Source organism: Vombatus ursinus, unplaced genomic scaffold (genome assembly GCF_900497805.2).
Source record: "Vombatus ursinus unplaced genomic scaffold, bare-nosed wombat genome assembly UNPS02014770.1, whole genome shotgun sequence".
In the NCBI taxonomy this organism is placed as follows: domain Eukaryota; kingdom Metazoa; phylum Chordata; class Mammalia; order Diprotodontia; family Vombatidae; genus Vombatus; species Vombatus ursinus.
Window position 1 is genome coordinate 32,008,758 of NW_020954548.1, and position 26,278 is coordinate 32,035,035.

The window sequence follows — 26,278 nt, forward strand, 5'->3', positions numbered from 1 at the left end:
CTCTAATCAATAGTAATTTAAAGCATTTTTTCATATAACTCTAGATAGCTTTAATTTCTTCATCTGAAACCTGCCTGTTCACATGCTTTGACCATTTATCAATTGGGGAATGACTTGTATTCTTATCAATTTGACTCAGTTCTCTGCTTACTCTCCTTCTTAAGTCTTTCTCTTCAAATCCCTGACATTTTAACAGGGAGACCTCATAGGTGAATGAATACTAATTCTGGCCACAAAGGACCTGGGTTCAATGACTAATCCTTGCAGGTATTGATCTGAAATCTTTATGAGGGTCATCTATAAGCAATTGAGGATATATTCAATGCAGGTAGGAAATAAATAGGCTTTCACAAATGATATTCAACAATGGACCGCATCTTTACTATCTCATCATTGATTGAGGGATAAAGAGAATATAAGATCCTATCATGTTTATTTCTTGTTTATTATGAAAAAGCATCTTGCTCAGTAGAATAAAACAGCAAAATGCTGCCTTACAGACTTTTTTACAGCAAAGTGTCTCTCATAGATATATTAAGATTATTCAAGATTCTTTGGAAGATGTGACAATAGAAATAATCCTATTCAATAACCCCCTGCCAATAAAAATCAAGTGAGGCACAAAACAGGGAGATGTATGCTCACCAAAAATGTTCTAGGAGCGGCTAGGTGGTGCAGTGGATAGAGCTCTGGCCTTGGAGTCAGGAGGACCTGAGTTCAAATCTGGACTCAGACAGTTGACACTTACTAGCTGTGTGACCCTGCGCAAGTCACTTAAACCCTATTACCTCACAAAAAAAAAAGGCAACAAAAAAAAACGCTCTCCATTGTGATGAAGGAGATATAGTGCAGAACCCAGATTGAGGAAGGATTGATTTCCTGTGAATGGGGAGGTCCCCTAGATGTTCCAGTTTGTAGAGACAATGTGTTGATTGCAACAAGCCTCAGAACACTGAAGACTCTTTAGGAAGAGATCTACAATCACTCAAAAGAGTTTGGCCTGCCCAAGCACAAGAAAGACCAAATAGATAAAGAATGTATATTGCTCAAATTTCAACATGCATCTGAATGGACAACTTATAAAATTTGTCCAACAGCATGTGTATCTGGGACAATGAAAATGGACAATAAGTTTGGTCCAGAGCAGAAAAAGAGGAGAAGGGTGGGCTGGGAAATGGCAAAGTGCTTTTACTGTCCTTGAGTTTCCCATAACAGCTTTACTGGTGTTGCTAGACTTAAGCAAGACTTGGAATACCATTGCCTCTGAAGAGCTAAAGATGAGCATCCCACTTAGGGCAATGGAAAGGCACATGGTGGGCGTGAGCAGGCTGCAATGTATAACCAACAAGGAACTCTGAAGAAGATGAGTAAAAAAAATTCTGATCAGAGAATTTTATGATTGTGAGAGATGGGCTAGTTACATGGCCAGGGAGATGGATGACAGGGCAGAGTGCTCCACTGATACCCTTGGAGCATTAGGAGAAATCAAGGAAGGACTCCAGCACTTTGGGTGGACTCTCCGTGAAGAACTTTTGGGAGGACGTGGACAAGTAGAACAAGCACAGATGGGTTATGATGTGGAATTTTGAATAGATGAGATCACAAATCCATTTAAGTATTTGTTACTTATCTGCATGAATGTTTTGTCATCACCACCACTTAGTACAGAATAATCTCCTTGTAGGAAGAAACTTGGATTTTTTTTCTTTGTATTTCTAGTACCTGGCACAGTGCCTTGCAACATGAGAGGCAGTGTGGCATATTAGGTAGAATTCTAGCCTCAAGAAGACCTGAGTTCAAATCTCTCTCTCTCTCTCTCACACACGCACACACACTTACTAGCTTTGTGACTGCAGGCAAATCACTTGACCTCCACAAGCCTCAGTTTCTCTGTCAGTAAAATAGGAGCAAGAATAGTACCTACCTCATACGTTTGTTGTGATCCTCTAGCTACTTAAATATCAGTGTGCATGATTGCACATAGTAGGATTTTTGCAAATGTTCAATTGGATGGAATATTGAAAGACAAGACAGGCAAGCGTTATTATCCTCCTTTTACAAATTAGGAAACTGAGGCTCAGAAAGTTGCAACTGACCCGGAGTCATCAAAAGTGTCAGATGATTGACCCTTTTGCCAGTGATTATAAGAAGTCAGAACTCAAACCCAAGTATTCTGATCCCAACACCAGTCTTTCCATTTTATCAAGCTGTCCCAGACACTGCTCTGCCTAAAATAACCACAGGGCAAGATAATAAGTGTTTGCTGAAGCACTAGTTAGGCCAGAGTGACTGGGGTGGAAGGGAGAAAGGGGGAGGAGGAGAAGACTGCTGAGCTATCACTTTATCCAGGTTGACCCTGGGCTTTTGAACCAGATCTCCGAGCGGTGCTGAGATTCCCTATTCCCAGGACTGAGCCAGGAGGTTGGTGCCTGCAGTGTGGCAGGATAGCCACTGGAGGGAGCATGGGCCTCAGTCTTTGGAAGAAGGGGGAGAAGGTGTGGAGATAAAAGGTCCTCTGGACCTGGCTTATTGAGGGTTGGAGGTAGTGGCACCTGGGGCCAGCTCGGACACCCCACCCCACTATGCCTGCACAACTCATCCAGGACCTAACTGCACTATAGTAAAATTCCTCGCCTAGAAAATGAGGAGTTTGGAAAAGTCTCTGGGGCCATCTCTTCTAATCCCTTTATTTTCCAGTTGAGAAAATAGAGGTTCAGACAAGTCAAGTGACTTGTCTAATCATTTGAAAGAACCGGGATCTTTCAGCTTAGAAAAAGGAAGACTTAGGAGAGATGTGACGGGCGTCATCATGCGGTGGGAGAAGTAAAATTAATCTGCTTGGCCCCAGAAGGCAGAGCTAGGAGTAGCGGGTAGAAAGCATAAGGAAGCAGATGTCACCTCAAAATGGAAAACTTCTGCCAATTAGAACTGCCCCACCATGGAACAGCCCGCTTCAGGAAATAGAGCACTCCCTCTCCTTGGAGGTCTTCAGGAAAAAAGACTAGATGACTAACTGTCAGGGATATTGTGTGGGCCTGGGGTTAAATAACTCCCCAGGCTAGATGACATCTCACTCCCTTCTGGGCCTGAGATTCTTCGACTTCATGCCAAACACATTCTTTCCCTCACAAGGCAAATCCTACTAGGTCACGCCTCCTGGCCTAGAGTCCTGGTGTCACCTGACAGTTTTAATTCATCATAGGATCATAGGATTAAGTGTTGGAAAGGTCAGCCAATTATCTGGAAATAATCCAGGCCAACCCCTTCATTTTACAGGTGGGGAAAAGAAGGCCACCAAGGTTATGTGACTTGTCCAAGGTCACACAGGTGACCTAAGTAAGCAGCTGAACCTGGATCTAAACTCCAGTCCTTTGACCCTAGAATCCAAACTCTCTCCACTGCATCATGCTGCCTGAGTAATGAAGTGAGTTCATCTAAACTCCATATTTGCATGAATATGCCTAAGATAATATCTTGTTTACTGCCAGAAGGGAGGACACATGTAATTTGGAGAGGGTGTTATGTCAATACAGAGGTATGTACACTCGTGATAAATGTGCATCCTCATCAAAGCTCATTTGTGAACAGGCAAGGATAGACAAATTAGTGCTGAAAGGGGGATGTCTATATGGAGGGAACACAGAAAAGCGGAGATAGCATTGGACATGGAGTCAGGAAAAACTGGGTTGAAATCCTGCTTGAGTCACTTAGCATCACGGACAAGTCACTTAACTGCTCTGAGCCTCTGTTTTTCTCATCTGAAAAATGGGATTAATACCTATAGTACCTACCTCATAGGGTTGTTGTGGAAGTCAGATAAGAAAAGGTATGTAAAGCACTTTATAAATTTTGAAGCACTATATAAATATCCATTGTTGTAAAGAAAAATGTTATAGGTAAAGGATCAAAAAAATGTTCTGTCCTGGACTGAGAAAGAGACAGCAAAACCTTAGACAGAAAAGTCAGGCTTTGTAGGCAGCCAGACAGAGAAGATCCTAGACTAGAAACAAGTTTGACCTCTGAGTCACTCCTGATCTTTTCTCCTCCCTCAGCTTTCATATCCACATCAGTTGCAAAGTATTATAAAATCTACCTCCATATCTCTCACATTTGTCCTCTTTATTTCCATTTACACAACTACCACCTTTTTTTTTTTGTCCAGGCAACGGGGTTAAGTGACTTGCCCAGGGTCATACAGCTAGTAAGTGTTATGTGTCTGAGGCCAACTACCACCTTAATCCAAGTTCTTTACCACTTTTCCCCCTCTCTCCTCTTCCTAACTGGCTTGCTTGCCTCCTGTCTCATCTCTCTCTGGTCAATCCTCTTCGGACAGCAGCCAAAATAATCTTACAAAGTTGCAGGTTTGATCATGCCATGCTCAAAAAACCTCAGTGGCTCCCTATCACCTTTAAGATAAGTAAAAACTATCCGGCCTTAATTTTCAAAATTAAGAGGACATCTTTTTTTTTGTTTGTTTGTTTTTACATCACTTTCATTTCTGAATATATTTCTCCCTGCTTCCATCTCCAGTGAGCCATCCCTTATAACAGAGAGAGAGAGAGAGAGAGAGAAAACAAAAGTAGCTCAGCAAAACTAACCAAAACATCAAATGAATCTAAACAGTGTAAGTATTTAATAGAGGCAGCTAAGTGTCCCAGTGGTTAGAGCCCTGGATCTGCAGTCAGGAAGACCTGAGTTCAAATTTGACCTCAGGCACCACATAGTTTTGTGGTCTTGGGCCAGTCACTTAACCTCCATTTGCCTCCGTTTTCTCAACCATAAAATGGGGATAATAGCACCTACCTCAGAGTTATCATGCAGATCAAATGAAATAATATTTGTAAAGTGCTTAACACAGTACCTGGCACATAGAAAGCAAGTAGCTAATAAATGCTTATTTACTTTCTCTATGAAATATTCCATGCCCATAGTTTCCCACTTCTCCAAAGAAGGGAAGGAGACACATTTTCTCAATTTTTCTCCAAGCTTCTCAATCATTAAAGTTACAGAACATTCAGTATCTTTTGTTGTTATTTCTACTTTTATTATTGTACTCATATATATTGTTGTTTTATCATTGTGGATGTTTTACATATATATGTATATATGTATGTACATATATATATAGTTTTCTAGGTTCTGCTTATTTCTCTTTGGATCTGTTCATATGTCTTCATATTCAGAGTTTCTTACAGTACAGTGATATTCCATCATAAAAAAAAGTGTCCAGCCTGACTTCTAGGGGCCTTCATAATTTGGCTCTAACCCTGCCTTTTCAGCCTCATTTCACACTGTTCCCCTTCATGAACTCTTTGTTCCAGCCAAAGCAAACTATTTGCTGAACTCTGCATTCCATCTGCTGCCTTTGTAAATTCGCACACACCATCCCTCATGCCTAGGATTCACTTCCTCCTCATCTCTGCCTCCCTTATTCTTTACCTCCCTTCAAGGGTCGGTTTATGTGTCAGCAACTAAGCAAAATCTCTCCTAATCTCCCCGTCTTTCGGTGTTCCTTCTCTCCTCAAATAATTTTGCTTTTACTTATCTGTGTATGTGTTGTCTCCCCCAGTAGAATGTAAGATCTTTGGATGCAGAGGTCTGTCTCATTTTCTGCTGTTGTATCCCCAGAGGATAGCAACAGGGCCTTGCTTAAATTAGGCACTTAGTAAATGTCTATTGAGTTGAGTTGGACCATATAACTATTCTGTACATCTGTAATTTGCTCAAATGCACACTTGAGATTCCTCACATTGTAAATAGTAGCTTGTCTAAAAAGTACTGATGGGCCCAAGGGGTTAGGGCACTGTGCCCCCTCTCTCCACTAAAGGGTCTATCTAAGCTGGACCCAGGCATGTCGTCTGAACTAGATTTGATCTTGGAGGAGCCTGACCACCTAAAAGAAAGGTCAGACTCAGCACCCTGAGGTTTGGCTTATGCCAAGGTTTTCTCAAAAAATTAGAGTAGGAAGATATTCAATCTACAATGTAAATCAGGTGTATGGAAGGTGTTTATTTCCCATACACAAAAGAAATGCTTAACACTAAAGGTTCTCACAAGCATCCATTAACAGAAAGACTTAAGGCAGCGTACAATGACTTAACATAACTACTTATTCTCTGCCAGTGGTTAGAGACTTAAACATCAGAATATTAAGCAATTTGCAAGGATGTTCAATAGGCTTTTAAAATTTCACCTCTTCCAAATAATTTTATCCAGGTAAATGTCTTCTGGCAAGCCATACCCGAGAATTGAGCTGAATCTACTGTCAGTGGAGTCCTCCCCAATACTACAACTTTCCTTGCCTCTAGTCAGATACTAACAAACCAAGGGACCCAAGATCTCCATCCTTTTGAATTCACAAGGTTATCTCCCAGATTGAAGGTATCCATCTCAAGACTGCTCTTTGACCATTTATACTCAAGAAGGGAAAGCTCTAACTAAAGCTTAGGCCTAGGCTCAGCTCACCCATCTGAGGACCTGAGGGTCTTTCTGTTGGAGTAGGGGAAAAGGCAGCCATCTTCTTCTTCCCTCCTCCACCTCCAGTGACAGATTTGAATAAATCAATATACTCTACTGCCAGGAAGAGAAGAGAGATACTAAGGGTAGGTCATTCCCTTTTAAAGTTTCAATTTAAAGGTTCAGCTTCTTCTGCTCAGTGGCCAATAAGGAGATTGCTTCATCCTCCCCATAGTACCCAAGTCCTTCAGCACTGAGTAACATATGGCCAGTAAGAAACAGCCATGGCTTCGCCATCTCCAAAATGCCTAAGTGCTGAGTTTGCATGTGGTCATCTAGAGGAAGGCATGTCGGCCTTCTGTTTCCCTGCTACATTTGCATTTGCAATAGTGGTCTCAGTACAACGATGCATAGTTAAGACAGTCTAATGGGGAGAGCAGAACGTCAATAGACTGGGTTCTAGTCTTAGCTCTGCCACTAACTATGATCTTCAACTAGTCACCTGACCTCCCTCACTTTCTACTGTAAGATGAGGATTATAATTTCTGACCTACTCACCTTGCAGGGTTTGGAATATTGAAAAGATTCACAATAGGTAACAATAATGACCTAAATGCAATGAGATGGATTTTTTAAAAAAAACTTTTAATTTTAAATTGAATAAGCATTAACAAATAAAAGTAAGCAAATAAACATACAAAATAAGGAATAACATCTTAGCATTTTCAACAAAGTAGAATAAAATAAATTAACAAGAAAGAAGCAAACCAAAAATATGTTAGTTCTGTATCCTTTTTCTAAGACTGCCTATACTGAGGTCTTTTCTTTTCCCTTCATCTATGGTACATCTCCCCACTCTCTGGAACAGGAGCAGTGCTCATGGCCCTGGGATGTGTGGCCAGAATAGCCACTCAGAGTGTTACATCCCAGATAAGTCACCAGGTGGAGATCCAAGCTACAGCAACCAAATCTAAAGCAAATGGACGTGACAGTGGTGCAGGCCAAGCTTCCAGGGCGTCACTGCATTTGTTGAAGTAGCATTAATAACCTACCCTGCCTCTTGCCTAGTTTTCTTCAAGCTTGATACAGAAAAGCAAAGCTTACACTTTAGTAAAGTGCAATGGAATGTAATATACAATCTGACCAGCAGGTGGTGCTATATTCAAGCCACCAACCAATTGGTTTCCTCATGGTGTTATCCCGGGGCTCCTGCACCAGCCTTTCCAAAGGCCATCCACCAGAGGGCACTTAGCCTACAAATCCTTAGCCCACCTCATCCTCCCAAGACCCAGAGTTTGCCAAGCTCTTCAGAGAGCAAAGATTTAACAGTATGAAAATGAAATAAAGTTTCAATGTAAAAATAATAATAAATAATAAATTTAATTAATTAATTAATTAGAATTTTAAAATAAGTAATAAATACCTTTTTAAAAAATAAAAATTAATTTTCAAATGTAAAAAAGTGGGACAACCCATAGCCCCCAACCCCAAAACATGGGAAATTTCTTCGGTTTCTAGAATTAAGGCAATTGATTTTTCAGGGTCCGTTCTGTTTACTACAACATAATAAAATTAAATTACAAAGAAAATGTTGTGTTCCCCTCTTGTGGAGTGTTTTGTCCTGTTGTCCCCTCTCCTCTCCTGAATCTCAACCAAAGGTCAAGAAAAAGATTAGGATGATCTCAGGCCAAACACTTGATGCTTACTAGCTGTGTGACCCTGGGCAAGTCACTCAACCCCAATTGCCTAAAAAAAGATTAGGAGAAAGTGTTGCTTATTTGGCACGTACCAGGATTGGTTCTGCTAACCATAAAGAAACAGAGGGTCTCCCAGCTTTATTCCAGCAGCTGCTGGGCCAGTCCTGCTCCATCGCTTCCTTCAACCAATAGTCAGACTTGCAATGCTAACACCATGGCCTCACATCCGTCTTCATCCTTGCCTCTACCACGGTTTTCCAATCTGTCTTCCTGATTGTACCTAGCTTGGGTTACAGAGCCTCAGCAGCAGTAGCAGAAAGCACATACTATTAGTCATCTGGCCCACCAGAAGCTCTGCATCTCTCCTCTCCTCCTTGCCTCACGGAATGGAGGGGTCACTAGTCTTACCAGGAAGAAGGACAAAGAGGAGAGGGCAAATTGTGAGCCTGCACACAAAATCTCACTCTATCCCCTTGACCTCTCATGAGACTCTTTCCCTGCCCTGAGGCAGCTCTGCCCCCAATGGCTCAATGACTCAGTATCCCCTATAGAAAACCTCAAGTTCCCGCTGACTCCCACAGAGATAAGATACTTTGCTGAATCTGCTACTCGCACATGCCCGAAGAGAATCATTAAGCATCCAAAGTTCTAAGCTACTAGCCCAGTCAGAGCATATATGCAAACTCCCAACTATCTCTGGCCTCACTATCTTCTTAGTTACAACTCTGGATTAAAGTCTAGGGGTAAAAATACTCCCAAAATAATTCATAACTCATTTGGCTCATTGTGTCCTTACTCCAACTCAATTCCCCAGTGAGTTTTTCCCCTGCCTCTGGTGTGACCCCAAAGATGAATTCACTTGGTTGACCTTTAAATTAAATTGCATTTCTTGATTTGGAATCAAAAGTACAAAACAATTGCCGTTTTTTAAAACACTCTGGAGCAGCAGCACTCTGTCACTCCTGATAAGGTCTGAATTTTCAAATCCTCCTACCCTATCTTTGGTTTTGGTGTCTGCTTTTACACATACATTCAAAGAAAGGCCTTTTTATTAAGCCTTGCTTGGTCCCAGAATCACAAGGTTGGAGAGAAAACTGCCTCACCATCACCAACTCCCACAGCAGGCAGCTGCCCTGCCAATGGCATTTTTGAACTCCTGACTGATAGGTAGGTGAATCCAAGGTCATGTCCCTTCTTAATGTCTTCTCTGAATGCAACTGCTTGTCTAGCCAAAGGAGTGACCATCTGCTGAGCACATGAAGCTAGCTCAGACCCAAGAGGGAAAGAGTCTACTGAGAGCACTCTTAATACTACCACTGGAGACAACTGCAGAGGAATCATGATAAAACATTCCACCTCCCTCCAGACAGAGGTGACGAACTCAGAGTGCAAACTGAGGCATGTGTTTTCTTCCTTCCTTCCTTTCTTCCTTCTCTCCTTCTTTCCTTCCTCCCTCCCTCCCTCCTTTCCTTCCTTCCTTCCTTCTTCCTTCTCTCCCTCCTTTCCTTCCTTCTCTCTCTCCTTTCCTTCCTCCTTCCTTCCTTCCTTCCTTTCTTTCTTCCTTTCTTTCTAGCTTTCTTTCTTTCTTTCTTTCTTTCTTGACAGCATAGCCGATGTAAGAATTTTGTTTCATTTGACTATACATTTCGTAACAGCTTTTGTTTTTCTTGCTTTCTCAATATGAACAGTGGAGAGAGGATGTGGGAAGGAGAGAATTTAAACCTGGAAATAAAATAAAATTGAATCTTTAAGTTATCAAAACCAAGATATCAAAAATAAAATAAAAGTACTACTGGAACTAGAGACCTATTACAACCCTAACAGTTGTCCTTTATCATAGCCAGTTGTGGGCCTGCATAGCTCCACAGTCCTGCAGAGTCCTCTTTGTTGTCTAAAGAGACAGAAAGTACAGGGGAGAAAATAGTTGCCCTCGCTCAGTGGGAAGCTTCAACAATAAGTGCCACATCTATAGACCTGTAGTAAATATGTATATATTTCAGATTCTGTCGATCTTGCTCTGAGTCACTTCATATAGTTCTGTGAGCCTGACTTGGATTCCTGGCAAAATTTCAGGACGTGCTTTTAAAGAGATGGCAGCAGTGATCACAAAGAGCCTACATGCTTTCATCAAGAATAGGTCATGCCAGCCTAACCTCATTTCTCTCTTTCACGGGGTTACTAGACTGCTGGATGGAGAAATGCTATAGATATTGTTTACCTTGATCTTGGGGAAGCATTTGAAAAAGTCTGTCATGCTATTCTTGTGGGAAAGATGGAGAAATGGAGGCTAAACTCTAGCATAGTTAGGTGGATGCAAAACTGCTTGAATCCTACTCCTAACCCTGTGTTTTACCCAGTTGGACACCACAGTTGGGTGGGATGTCCCAGGGATCAGAGATGATTAACATTTTCATTGGTGACTTGAATAAAGGCATAGATGGGAGAGAGGATAGCAAATCTGGGGATGATACAAGCTGAGAAGTAGAGCTAACATATTGATTGATGAAGTCAGAATCCAAAAACAGTAAGCTAGACCATTGAGTTGGATCTGATAGCAAGAAATAGAAAAGCATTAACTGCAAAGTCTTACACTTTGGTTCTAAAAACAACTTCACACCTACAAGCTAGAGGAGGTGTGATTAGAAAAAGACATGGTGGGAGGCATGGGGGTTTGGTGGGGGGCATAGAGGGGTTTAGTGAACCGAAAGCTTGATATTCAACAATGTGATCTCACAGGCAAAAAAGCAAGTGTGATATTAGACAGAATTAAGAGAGGCGTGCATAGTGTCTAGAACTAACCTGGTGCCAATCCCACTGCGCCCTGCCTTAGTCAGACCACGAGTAGAATTCTGTGTTTAGCTCTCAATATCCCACTTTAGGGAAGGCATTGACTAGCTGAAGAGCATTCAGAAAAGGTTGGCCAATATGGTGACAAGCCTGGAGATTCTAAAGAGAGAATTAAAGGAACTAGGACTATTGTACCTAAAGAAGGGAAATCTTGGGGGTAGGAGTGTTTGTGCCTAAGGGGAAGCATGATAACTGTCTTGAAGGGGTGTCATGTTTGAAAGGGGAATGGGATTTTGTTTTGCATGGGCCCAGAGAGTACAACCAGAAGCAGTGGATAGATGTTGCAGAGGCAGATTTAGGCTTGATATAAGACCAGATTTCCCGATGATTTGGAAGGGGCTGCCTTGACAGGTGATGCATCCTATATCCCTAGATGTGGATACACAGAGGTTGGAAATTATAGAAGTATGTAGTTACACAAACTAATGGCAAGTACTCATTTGTGCTGTTTTGTGTAATTATTTGGGGGGAGCAGTGTATATTTTTGTCTGCTTTGCTAAAACAGTATGTTCCCATCAAAGAGTGGCTAGAGGTTGTAAAAGAAATTCTTGGTTAAGTATGGGTGGGATTGGGTGACCTGTAAGGTGTCTAAGGATCAGCTAGGGGGCACCATAGTGCACAGAGTGCCTGGCCTGGTGTCAGGAAGACTCAACTTCCTGAGTTCAAATCTGGCCCCAGAAACTTACTAGCTGTGTGATCCTGGGCAAGTCACTTAACTCTGTTTGCCTCAGTTTCCTCATCTGTAAAACGAGCTGGAGAAGAAAATGGCAAATCACCCCAGTATCCTTCAAGAAAACCCCAAATGGGGTCATGAAGAGTCGGACATGACTGAAAAACAACTGAACAACAAAAACTGTTTTTATTATTATTATTACCAATTTGTTTATTATCCTCTTTTTAAAGAAGAGAAAACTGAGGCTCAGCGACATTAAGTGATTTTTCCACCCAGGTAGTCAGTGTCTCCCCTTCCCTATTGAGCCACCCCTTGTAGCAAAAAAAATAAAGAAGAGAAGGTGAGGGGGGGAGAAGTTTAGCAAAACTAACCAACATAGTGACTGAGTCTGACAGCTTAGGCCACAGTCCATGCCCATATTCTCCAACCTCTGCAGAGAAGAGGGGTTCATTTTCTCCTCCAGGGCCTCCTTTTCTGAGGTTCGGACAGATCAGCAGCTTGGGAAGTCTCCCATTTAGGGGTCCGTGTATTTTTTCACACCTTCACTCCACTTCCCTAGACTCCCTCGGCTGTCCATCTTGCAGCCTAGAGCCCCTAGGAAGCTTTTGGTCCCACGTCACCCGACTCTCCCCGTGAGCTACCACTCTGGGGCCGGAGTGGTGTCCATTTCGAATGATCCACTCAATTAACTAAGCTTATTGCCTTCCACTCCTTTGCACCAAATTAGCTGGCTTAATTGGGGTTTACAGGGTTGCTCAGGATCTCTCCTTCCCATCTCACCAGGGCTGTCCCCAGCTCAGCCCCTTCTGTTTTCTCCCTTGCTGAGCTCCGGATGCTGCTTGCTGCTCAGCACTAACTCTGCTCACCCCGCCCTCAGCCCAGGCCCAGGACAATTGAGAGCTCTGTTGTCCCGCTTCCTCATAGTTCCTGTCTCCCTCCATTCAACAAATTCATTTCCCAGCTATTTCCAAACCACGCCACCCGCCTTCCTGCCGTCTCTCCTACCAGTACCTGGATGCTGCCCCTGGGACCCTGGGCTTGGATAGGTGAGCTTTCATTTTATCTCCTCCAGAACTAGGCCTTGGTATCACTTTCCAGATATTTCCAAACCAAGCTGCCATGTACTAATAGCTAGTATTTGTACAGTATTTTAAGGTTTGAAAAGCATTTTAATAATAACAACAGCAATAATAACATCTAGCATTTATATAGTGCTTTAAAGATTTCAAAGTACTTTATAAATATCTCATTTTTATCCTCACTACAACCCTGAAAGAGAAATGCTGTTATTATCCCTATTTCACATATTAGGAAACTGAAGCAGACAGTGGTTAAGTGACTTGCTCAGGGTCACACACCTAGTAACTATGTGAGGACTGGATTTGAACTGAAGTCTTCCTGACTTGATCCATTATGCTACCTAACTGCTTAGAATATTCAGTCCTCACTACTCAATGAGGTATATACTGTTATTATTCCCATTTTACAGATAAGGAAATTAAGGCTGAGAAGTTAAATAGTTTTCCCAGGGCCACACAACCAAGTAAGTAACTGAGTCAGCATTTGAATTCAGATCTTCCTGACTTCAAGCCCAGTCTTCCATTCCTTGCCCTATTCTGGCTGCTCCCCATATATTGTCTTCCCCACTAGAATATAAGCTCCTTGAGGGTAAGGACAGTGTTCCTTGCTTGTACTTGTATCCCTAGGGCTCAGCACAGTGCCTGGAACAGAGTAAGCCCTTAATAAATGCTTTTTCATTCATTCAGTTCCACAGGCATATGTCAGCTGTCTACTGTGTACCAGACATCGTGCTGGACAATTGGAATATAAAGTCATAAAACAAACAAACAAAAGGAAAGATTAGCCAAAAGTTGTACTGATATGTGAGGATGGAAGCCATTCGGGGCCTTGTCTTCTTTCTCCGTATTTTCTTTCTTGGTGACCTCATTAGTTCATATGGATTTAATTATTTTTAAAATTTATACAAATATCATCCCTATTTTATGTATCAGGAAACTGTATAAATATCTTTTACCTTTAAATCCCCTATACTTGACAATATATTCTCCTGTCCCCACCCAGAGAGCCATCATTTATAACAATGAATATAGAGGGGAAGAGAGTTCAGCAAAGCTAACCAGTGTATCACTCAGGTCTGACACTATATGATGAGTTCCATACCAATGGTCCATCATTTCTGCAATATGACGGATTCTCATTTCTCCTTTTTGGAGACATTATTTGGTCATTATAATTTTACAACATACAGTATTGATTATGTCATTACTGTTCTTTCCATTTACCTTGTTGTAGTCGTATGCTGTTTTCCCGGTTCTGTTTATTTTATTTTTGATCAGTTCATGTATTCCCATGTTAATAAGTCAACATTGTAATCTCATAGGTAAGAAAGCTAGTGTGACATTAGGCTGAATTAAGAGAGGCATGCCTGGTGTTTAGAACTAACAGGTAATGTGAAAATATGTTTAATAGGAGTGTATATGTATAGCCTATATCAGATTGCGGGCCATCTTGGGAAGGGAAGTGGGGGGAGAGGGAGAAAAATTTAAAACTCAAAAGCTTATGGAAGTGATTGTTGATAATTCAAAATAAATTAATTTTTAAAAAAGACTTAACTAGTACCATTTTCTACTATTGCCAAAATAAAGCCCCAGCCCTTTTCCACTCTAGAAACTTCAATTCATGTTGGGCAATTATTGTTTTCTATGATGAATATATTTGACTTGAATGACCCATATAAAAATGTGGCCAGTTCCACAGGAAAACATTCAAGTGATAATTTGGCTTTGAGACAAATAAATGTTGGTAAATGTACCTGATTTTTTTTTAAATGAAAATATCAAATACAATAAAGACTGATATTTAAAAGAAAAAAAAGAACTAACATGGTGCCAGTCCTGGCATTTATTAGGCCTGGCATAAACAAGAATTTATTAAAGACCTACTATGTGTCAGGCGCTAGGCTTGGAGATACAAAGAGAAGCAAAAATACTGTCGCTGCCCTCAGGGAACTCTAATGGGGAAGGCAACATGTGAAGAATTATGCACATATAAGATATATGCAGTACAAGTGGGAGGTAATCTCAGGAGGAGAGCACTGGATTTGAAGGGGACTAGGAAACACATCTTGCAGATGTGGGATCTGAGTAGAGAATCAATCTAAGGAAGTTATGGAAGCCAGGACGCAGAGATGAGGAGGTAGAACATTCCAGGCATGGGAGACAGCCATTGGAAAAGCACAAAGACAGGCATTGGGGTGTCCTAACCCAGACATAGAAGGGAATAAAATGTAAGAAGACTGGAAAGGTAGGAAGAGGCCAGGCTATCAAGGACTTTAAAAACCAATCAGAGAATTTTATATTTGATCCTGGAAGTGACAAAGAGCCACTGGAGCTTATTGAGGGGTACACGATCAGATCTGAACTTTAGGAAGATCACTTTGATATCTGAGTGGAGAATGGGCTGGAGTGGGGAGAGCCTTGAGGCAGGGAAACCCACCAGAAATCAATAGTTCAGGCATGAAGCCTGTTCATGCACCAGGGTAGTGGCAGAGTCCAAGGAGAGGAGATGTGTGTGAGAGATGTTGCAGAGGTAGAAATCACGGGACTTGACAGTAAATTGGATGAGGGAATGGGGTGGGAAGGGGTGAAAAAAAAGTGAGGAATCAAGTGACTTGCCTAGGGTCACACAGTACATGTCTGAGGCTGGATTTGAAATGAGGTCTTCCAAGGATGACATCTAGGTTGTGACGTTGTGTGACTAACAGAATGGTGATGCCCTGCAATGGGGAAATTAGGGAAGGGTAAGATTTGGCAGGAAAGTGAATAATTTTAATTGTGGATATGTTGAATTTAAGATGTCTATAGGACCTCCAGTTTGAAATGTCCAATAGACAGTTGGAGATCTGGAGGTCAGAAGAGAGGTTAGGAATGGATAAATAGATCTGAGACTCGTCTACATACGGATGATAATCAAATCCTTGAGAACTAATGAGGTCACTAAGCAAAATAACATAGAGGGAAAAAAGAAGAGAAGAGAAGAGACAGGACCCTGGGGATATCCTCTATCAAAGCAGACTGAGAAGGTGAAGTCAGACATGTAGGAGGAGAACCAGCAGAAATCAGTGCCACCAAAATCTCAAGAGCAAAGAGTACCAAGGTAAAGAGAATGAGAGTATCACAGACTGCAGAAGGATTAAGAAGGATGAATATTGAGAAAAGACCATTTGATCTGGCAGTTAAGAGATCACTGGTTGAAGACAGCAGTTTCACTTGAATGATGAGGTCAGAAGCCAGACTACACAAAATTTAGAATAGAGTGGAAGGAGAGGAAGAAGAGGTACTAACTGGAGCTGGCTTTCTTAAGCAGTTTAGCAGCAAAAAGGAGGTGATAGATAGGATGGCAGCTACTGCGGATGGATGGATTAAATGAGCTTGTTTTTAAGGATGGGATAGACACGGGCATATTCATAGGTAGCAGGGAAGCTTGTCCAGTAGACAAGGAAAGATTGAAGATTAGCGAGAGAATGAGGATGATAGAGGGGACGATCTGCTGGAGAAGACAGGACGGAATGGCATCAAGGGAGCATGTAGAGGGGTTTGCCTTGGCAAGGAAAAGGGACAGCCAGTCATTTGAGACAAGGAGGAGAGAGTGGGGAAAGACATCTGAGTGATATGGGATGTGAGATGAGGAACAGGGGAGAAGAAGGAATCCCAATTTTTTTCATTAAGTATGACGCAAGGTCCTCAGCTGAGAAAATTGGGACAGGAGGAACCATGAGAGGCTTGCATGCCTGTGGGAACGTAGGGTAGCAGGAACAGCTTAGAATCCAGTTTGCCTGAAACACAGAGTTTGTGGAAGGAAATAATGTCAAATTAGGCTAGAACAATAAAAGGGAAGAAAAATTGTTGAATATGCTAGAAAGGTAAATTCAAACCAGATTATGGAGTGCCTTAAGGGCCAAGCTAAAAACATCTTATTTTACTCTAGGAACAATAGAGAGCCAAGGTTCCCTACTCCTGGGTCAGGACTCTTTCTATTACACTACTGCTACTAATCCCAGCTCAAGGTGCTGGGGGACCATTCTTACAGCCTACAAGGTCTGTACTTTAACCAGGGGCTTTAGTTTCTCAACCTAGAAAGACAGACAGACAGACAGACAATCAGAATACAGACAGATGGACAGTCAGACACAGACAAACAGATAGACAGATAGATAGATAGATAGACAGATAGATAGATAGATAGATGATAGATAGATAAAGGTACAGGTATAGATATAGATAAATCTATTATTCTAGTAATGGTGGAATAAAAGAAACTTGCCACTTGAAAGTTCCACCCCAACACTTCCCCCTCCCGGTCCTCTTTCAATCTTTGCCTTAAAACAAGGCACAAACCTCACCTGAGAAAGCTGACCTACGGAGCAGCTAGGTGGTGCAGTGGATAGAGCACCTGCCCTGAAGTCAGGAGGACCTGAGTTTAAATCTGGGCTCAGACACTTGACACTTACTAGTTGTGTGACCCTGGGCAAGTCACTTAACCCCATTGCCTAGACAACAACAACAAAAAAAAGCTGACAAAGACAGTGCCACATACAGGCTTTTGTGTATGAATGGGCAAACTGGTGTGACCTTGTTGGTGGATGGGAACAGTTCCTTGAACAATCCACTCAAGAGAAATTCTATAGGCAAAATCCAGACTAGCTTTTGAGCCAGCATTCAGGTGGCTGAGAGGAGAGCACTTTCTTAAAAAAAAGAAGATACATTTTAATAATATATTTTGTTTTACATCACCTACATTTCCCCATGTCCTTTCCCCTATTCCTTCCCAGAAAACTATTCCCATATAACTCAGAATATTTAAACAGAGAGAAAAGACTATCAGCAAAACCAATCAATACATCACAAAGACTGGAAAATATATGCAATGTTCCACACCTGTGAAGCTCCTATCTCTGCAAAGGAGTATAAGAAAGTGTCTTCTCATTTCCCTCTTCTTTGAGGCCATGCTTAGTCTTTGTAATTTTGCGACATTCACTTTCTATAGTTTTGTGGTGGTAGTTTCTTCCATTTATTATAATCATTGTGTATATTGTTTTCTTTTCTGTTTACTTCATTCTATTTCAGTTCACGTAAGTCTTCCCATGTTCTTCATATCCATCATATTCATCGTTTCCTACATACAGCATAATAATAATATTCCAAGCTGTTCATGTGTATGCCACAATTTGCTTAGCTAGTGTCTGGTCGATGGGTATCTATTTTGTTTCCAGTTCTTTGCTTCCCTAAAGGGTGCTGCCATAAATATTATACTTCATATGAGGATTTTCTTCTTATCAATGACCAAGCAGAGCATTTTCTACCGGGAGCAGTGCGATGGATCGGGGACATGGACAGAAAGGACATTATTTCCTCAATGACCAAGGCAACTGAATGAAATGCCCTTAGGAATCAACCAAAGGCAGAAATGGCAGTAGAAACAGGAAGTGAAAATTGAGATGACTATAAAAGCTACATCTACAAACTGACTTAGGTCAAGATGACCTGAGCAATTCGAAACTATACCTGTAACCGATTGCATCCATTTATAGCCCAAGGTTCCTTTGTACTGTAATTTGTGTGCACTAAACAGCTGACTGGGGATGCTATAAAGGGTTTGCAGTGGAAGAAAGAACTATGAGAAGTGCAAAGGGGAAAGAGATTGATCCCAGGACCAGTCTTTAGAGCAAAAACTCATCCATGAACAAAAAAGAGTGGAGGAGTATTCTAGGGCTTAAGGAATGTGTATGACTCTTCTCTAACCAGCAGCCTTAGTAGGGCAGGAACTTTACTCATAGGAAGCCTATTTGGCTGTCAGATTACCCTCCCTCTTTCCTCACTAAAGATCAAGAGTATAGCCAGGTTGATGTTATGACCACAAGCATAGGTAACTGGGTTTGGATGAGGAACCCAAGATTCTACATATTCTCACCGGGATACTGGGAAAACTCCCAAGCCCATAGCAATGAGTTTCTTGATCTGCTCTTGGACTAGGGAAGTAGACAGTCTTAGATCATTCTCCAAGGGTTCAGGTTTCAGCTATGGCTATTAGGATGGAGAAAGAATTAAGGATGAGAGAAGAGAGTGAGGATAGGGATGGGGATACAGATAACGATGGGGACGAGAATAAGGAAGGGCCGAGATAAATGAGACAAGGAGTTTTAAATATCTAATAATAGTTTTAGTGAGGAACAATGGAGGGGATAAAAACGAGGATAAGATGAGAGACGGGGGCAGCTAGGTGGTGCAGTGGATAGAGCACCGGCCCTGAAGGCAAGAGGACCCGGGTTCAAATCCGGTCTCAGACCAAACACTTGACACTTACTAGCTGTGTGACCCTGGGCAAGTCACTTAACCACAATTGCCTTAAAAAAAAAAATGATAGTAAGATGAGAGATGGATGTGGGTCCAGCCTGTGTCTGTGGTTAGGGCTCATTCAATGGCTATGGCCAAGGCTCAGTATGGCAGGAACTGGCATTGTGTATGGCAAGATTGAGTATCAATCTGAGGCCGGCATTTGGATTAGTCTTCAGCTAGAGAATAGTAGGAGTAGATGTAAAATAGATTGGCCCTGATAGTTGGTCTGTTTAGCTTCTATGTGGTATGATGGATATTGTCAGGACCTGAGGAAGTGTTTGCAAATGCGTCTGAGATGTTCTCTGGCACTGAGACACCAGTGTATGTTTCTATATGATTATCTTTATTCCTGTGTCTGTTATGTGAAAATGTCGCTTGAGAATAACAACAATAGCTAGCATTTATATAGTGCCTACTATGTGCCAGGTACTGTACTAAGCACTTTACAATTATTATCTCCTTTGATTTTTACAATAAACCCAGGGAACTAAGTGCTACTATGATCTCCATTTTACAGATGAGGAACTGAGGCAAAAGAAGTTAAATGACTTGCCTACGGTCACTCAGTTAGCAGATGTCTGAGGCTGGATTTGAACTGTGGTCCTCCTAACTACAGGCCCAGTATTCTATTCACTGAGCCACCTAGGAGAGACATCTTTTGGAGGGTAGCTCGGTGGTATAGTGGATAGAGCACCAGCCCTGGAGTCAGGAAGACCTGGGTTCAAATTCGGCCTCAGACACATGATACTCACTAGCTGTGTGACCTCAGGCAAGTCACTTAACCCCAATTACCTTGCAAAAAAAAAAAAGTGAATGTTGAGAGACACCTTTGGAATAAAAATGTATGGGCCTTGAAGAGACATAAACAGGCTTAGGATATTTAAAAACTTTGTTTATATATCCTAAATTTTTGTAAAATTTATAAACATACTCAGTTATTTAAGTGGGGAAAGGAACACTAAGACTTTTGGGACACTGTATTTTCCAAGGCCTCTTTGTCTCTCTTTCACTGAAAGAGTTTCATAAAGATGAAGATACTTAATACATGGTATTTTTTTAGATTTGGAACCCAAATTTATTCTCACTGTTTTGTTGTAATATAGTCTCACTGTTTTGATTAACATGCTTTTAAAAGGAAATTTCTTGCTGTACAAGAAAAGTGAAAACTTAATTTCACTCCAAAAAGAAAAAAATCCTCACTCTGCACCTTACTACTTACAGTATGTGACTCTGAGTAAATCATTTAACCTTTCTGGACCTGATTTCCTCATCTACAAGATGATAGGGTTGGTCTAGGTGACTTCTGAGGTCCATCCATCCAACTCTTAATCCAGGACCCAACGGACGCCCAGTCCAGTCCTCCTTTCTGTTCCCCTGGCCATGTTCAGGAATAACCACACGGAGAAGGCCTCATTCTCTTCTATACAGGCGCCTTCAGCAGAGTGGCAGCTTGACTCAGGGGCCTGGACGGCGAGGTATGTCCTGACCCAGACCAAGCTGGATTCCGTAAACTCTACTTACTGTGCGCCCATGATACAGCTGCTGACCTGTACTGTCTGTGTCTCCCTGGTCCTCGTCCTTGGAGTATAGGAGACTGGCAGCATCACAGCTAATCTGGTAGTTATTTCTGTTCTTCCCACGGGAGGAAAGATCAAACTGGGGAGAGATCTGAGGCAAGGTCTTGTCCTTTAGCCCATGGCCCTGGGAGGGGGGGAAACCTCTCAAGTCCTGGGCGAGGGGGGGCAAGAGGGGACATAGAAGAAGAGAGAAAGGTTCAGAAAAGCAGCGGCAGATACTAAGAATATTGGCTGACATTCATGTAGCCCTTTGTTGTTATTTAGTCATTTTTCATACCTGACTCTCTATGACCCCATTTGGGGTTTCCTTGGCAAAAATACTGGAGTGGTTTGCCATTTCCTTCACCAGCTCATTTTACAGATTAGGAAACTGAGGCAGACAGGGTTAAGTGACTTGCCCAGGGTCACACAGCTAGTAAGTGTCTGAGGCCAGATTTGAACTCAGGAGGATGAGTGTTCCTGACACCAGGCTTGGTGTTCTACCCATTGCACCAAGAAAGCCAATTGTTAAATTGCCAGTGTGAGAATTTACACAGCTACAAGTCAGGGTTTGATTTATTGTTTTGTTTATTGGACTTGAAAAAGTGATCAAGGGCGTGTTAATAACGTACATTAAACTTAAAAGTGTGTTGTAGGTTCCCTCCCCTCTCTGGAGAGCTGGTTGTTAAATATTCACTAGCACATCTATAATTTTATCCCAGAAGGAACAGCATAGTATGATGGACAGAGCACTGGTTCTGGAGGAAGGGGGCCGCTACGTGGTGCCATAGTGCACATAGTGCTGGACCCGGAGGCAGGAAGACTGATCTTCATGAGTTCAAATCCAGCCACAGACACTTACCAGCAATGTGACCTTGGCCAAGTCACTTAACCCTGTTTGCTTCAGTAGTTTCCTCATCTGTAAAATGATCTGAAGAAGGAACTGGCAAACCGTCCTATCCTTGGCAAACCTATCTCTGCCAAGCACACGAAGATTCGGACATGACCAAACAATAACAACAGGCTGGAGAAAGTAGGAAGATTTGCATCCAAATCCTGCCTTAGATACATTCTAGCTGTGTGATTGTGGACCAGTCACTTTAACATCTCTGAGACTTTGCTTCCTGGTCTGTAAAATGCGGATAATAAAAGCACCTCCCTAGAGAATTGTTGTAAAGATCAATGAGCCAATATTTTCTTTCTATTGAACAATTAGAATTTCCCAGAAATTCAATATTTTGGAAATGGGGACTGGCTGGATCGAGTTAATAGGCATTAGAATAAAAATGTGGTTACCACATGGTTCTCCATGTGGTTATTCCTGAATGTGGCCAGGGGAACAGAAAGGAGGACTGGACTGGGCGTCCGTTGGGTCCTGGATTAAGAGTTGGATGGATGGACCTCAGAAGTCACCTAGACCAACCCTCTCATCTTGTAGATGAGGAAATCAGGTCCAGAAAGGTTAAATGATTTACTACATGGGTCACAAGAGATTGAGGTACACAAAATTCTCTAGACTCTCAGGCTGAAAAAAAACAAAACAAAACAAAATTTAAGTATTTCAGCCTAGATCACCTGTCTACACATAAATGATACAGGCAATGAGAAGAACGCTGCATTGTGTTGGTGAAAATTGGCTGAAACATCGCAAGTCAAAAAAACTCAACTTTTTGTCATAGGCTCTAACATAACATCCCTATGCAATTGTGAGCTGATAAAGATACACTAAATTCAATAAGCATTTATTAAGCATTAGGGATAAAAAGGTGTGTGGCATTGTGGGTAGGGAGCCTGGCCAGAAGACAGGAAAACTCAACTTCAGATCTTGCTCCATATGCTTGCTTAATAGCTGTGTGACCCTGGACACAAATCTATCTGGGCCTCAGTTTACTGATCTGTAAAATGAGGGGGTAGGACTTGTTGATCTCTTTCCAGCCCTCAATCTCTGACTCTCTGAAACAGTCCCTACCCTCAAGGAGCTTACAGCCTCCTGATTGATAGAAGGGCATGATTGTGGAAGCTTTCAAGCACCATCCTAGGCACTTTTGCAGGTGACCCAAAGAGCAAAGGAAAGACAAATGGTAGATGTAAGCAGGCCACAGAGCATTACCAAGATGACTTGTGCTAGAGAAATGAAAAGACCTCTGATTTGGAATCAGGAGACCCAAATTCAAAATTCCCACTTTACTACTCACTACCTGTGTGGCCTTGAGCAAGCCATGACTTTTTTCTCTGTGCCTCAGTTTCCTCCTCCATAAAATGAGGGCATTGAACCGGGTGGTGTCTATGGTCTTTGGTAATCCTATGATGTCTAAGTCATCTTTCAGCTCTAATAATGTGTTCTAAGTATAACAGAAAAGGATTGTGCGTACATGTAAGGGATAGCAAATGGATAGAGCATGTATGCTGGTATCCACAAAAGATTCCAAAGACCAGAGGAAGATTTCCAGGGTGAATCCTTTAAATACGTGGACAAGAATTGGCCAGGATAAGAAAGCTGAGATAGGTTACAATCTGCACCACTAGAGAGACCATCCACCCAGAGGAGGTCATGGATGCATCAAAGTACTAAAATATTGTAGGTGGCAGGTCTGTCTATAGTCCGAAGTTGCTTGAAATGTTTTTGAATTTACTTAAGTATAAACTTTTGTTCTGGTGTCAAAATGAGTGAAAAGTAGACCTCTAACTAGGGCAGAGCGACTAGGGTTCTGCATCAGAATACCAACACCCAGTAGGCATACTTCTTCCCCATATCTTGAGGTCCTTTGACAGCCCTCAGGGTCCTGCCCTCCACCCCCACCTCCACAGCCTGCTTTCCCAAACTTCTGTGACTCCTCCCCGACCTGTTGTCTTGCCTCCTCTACCCCCTTCTAGGGGATCAAGGGTTATCAGCCATGCTGCCCTACTCGGGGCAGATTTGCTGGCAAACTGGCCACGTTCCCTCACTCAGTATAGTTCACACAATGACCAAAGTTTATGCTCTATGGCAACCCCCTCACCTCCACTCCCACCATTGAAACTGAATTTGTCCTGGGCACCAGATTCCTAGTTACAGCTCTAGTGCAAAGCTTATGAAAAGAAAGATTTGTTTAATGAAGCTTTTCAAAAGGAATATCCTTGTGAAACCATGTGTCTTGACTTTTGGTTTGGAAAATAAAGTTTCTTCAAAGTAAGAAACCTGCATTCCAAACCTGGCCTCAATACTTGCAAACTATGCAGAAATGAACAAGTCACTTTACCAATCTGTGCCTCAGTTTCTCCATATGACAAATGGTGACAATACTTGCATTTCCTCACAGAATTGTGGAGTTAAGAAGTATGGAAATATTAATTATTATTATTAGACATACATTATTATTATTATTAGATATATAAAGAAGGGAGTTGTTGATTCCTCAGGGAAAATGATGAGATATTCCTCCCTACACACACTGTCCTGGAGGAGTGCTCCAGAGCAAGCCAGAGTTGTTTCAATACTCTCCTTACAAAACATTAACACGCTTTGCACATTCAGCCAATCTTATAGAGTCATACAATTAGTCCAAGAAGAAACCTTAAACACCTAATCCAACCCCTCCGACTTTTTTTTTTTTTTACAGTGGAAAAACTGGGGCCCAAAGAAGTAACTTAATTTGGCCATGATCACACAGCTAGTAAATGAAGGAGATGGGCCTTGAATCCACTCATCCAGACCCCAAGTTCATTTTTCCCTACCCTATCTTTTTGGGGTTCCAGTCACTATCTTGTTTCATTACCCCTAAAAGGGCTTCCAAGGAAATGGAACAAAGTGGAAACTTCAGATTATGTGGCTCCATCAGTGGCATTGGTTGGGGTAAACATGGTGGGCACAGGACACTTTTAATTAATCAACCAATCATAAAGTACTTATTAGGAGCCTACTATGTGTTAGGCTCTTTACTAGGCACTGAGGATAAAATTCCTGCCCCCAATGAGGTTACATTCTATTTTAGTGCCCAGGCTTGGCACGGTCCCCATCATAGTGTCACAGGAAGATCATGCTTACTTGGTGTGGAGGGAAACCATGATGTGTGACCAAGGAGTCAGATCTCAGGCCCATAAACCCCCATAAACTGCACTTTTTTCTTGGCAATAGGGATTAAGTGACTTGTCTAGGGTCATACAGCTAGTAAATGTCAAATATCCAAGGCTGGATTTGAACTCAGGTCCCCCTGACTCCAAGGCCACCTAGCTGACCCATAACTGAATTTTTAAGATGCTAATTAGATACCTATGCTAAGCACTATGGATTCAGACATCAAAATGAAAAACAGTGCTTCCCTTAAGGTACTTACTTTTTACTGGTGTAGGAATCAACTCAAGGGTTCACTTCAAGCCATCCAGAAAGAGTTTTCAAATTAAAAGAATACCGTCAATAATCTGGTTCTTTATCTATAATCTGAAGACAAAAACAACACACATTTAAATAGCACTTTGAGGTTTAGGATTTGCTTTCTTCAGGGCAGCCAGGTGACCAGTGGATAGAAGTCAAGAGAACTTGAGTTCAAATCTGACCTCAGATACTTACTAGCTGGATGACCCTGGGCAAGTCACTTAACCCCCATAACCTCCCCCAAAAAAAGAATTTGCTTTCCTCACAATAATCTTATGAGGTTTGTTGCTGTTCAGTTGTTTTCAGTCAGATCCAACTATGACTCCCATTTTGAAGTTTTCTTGGCAAAGATACTAGAGTGGCTTTCCATTTCCTTCTCCAGCTCATTTTACAGATGAGGAAACTGAGGCAAATGAGATTAAGTGACTTGCCCAGGGTCATACAGCTAGTAATTATCTGAGGTCACATTTGAACTCAAGCCTTCCTAACTCCAGACCTGGTGCTCTATCTGCTGCACCACCTAGCTACCGATCTTATGAGACAGGTGTGTTTTGATAATTCTGTAGCACCTGCTCTGCCCTGCCCCATCCCTTCACTTGGAGTGGCACCATTCCAGATGTAGGCATCGTTCCAGAGCAATTGATGTCCTTCTGTAATATCGCTGGGTGAGCTGGGCTCCTCTGCTGCCCTGCTCTTTCTGCTGGACTGCTCGGTCCAGACTGAGCTGGTCTCTGTGGGGGTACATCTCTGCTAACCTGTGGTTACTCTCTGCTGCCATCTGCTGCCAAATGTTGCCTCTTCCAGTCCTCTGCTCTCTGCTGCTACCTGTTAGTTTTCCCCTGAATTACCAGTGCCATGTTGCCCCTTCCCCAAAGGACAAGGCACAGTTCTGTTAGTCATAGCTTCAAGGATTATTGTAGACATCAACCCAGCCATGCAACCAGGAGAAGCCAGAAGAAACCCCTTAGGCTTACATTGTTTGTCTTTTGAACACTTTTTTCCTGTCACTTGGGCTCTATCAGTCTAAATTCTTTTCAGAGTTATGGTCTAAAACTCCTTTAAACAGCTATCATACCCCTAGGTCTACTTCAAGTCAGCTCTGGGACTCTACTTAACAAAACTGCAAAGGAGCTAGCTTGACTTGTTGTGAGGAGATTCCTTTCAATTCCCATCATGCTTCTGGTTGCCATGCAAATCATTTGGAGAACAGGATGAAAAGGACTGAGTGGAGCTGTTAAAGCCAGTGAGCATGGCTCTGCTTCCTCCCTCTCTGCTATGAAGAC

The 26,278-nt window shown here is 42.1% G+C and overlaps 1 protein-coding gene across 1 annotated transcript in view; it reads left to right on the top strand.

Annotated features, from left to right (window-relative positions):
* The window catches only part of SBK1 (SH3 domain binding kinase 1), a 117,547-nt gene that overhangs the window by 22,016 nt on the left and 69,253 nt on the right, over nt 1–26,278 (top strand). The window lies entirely within an intron of this gene.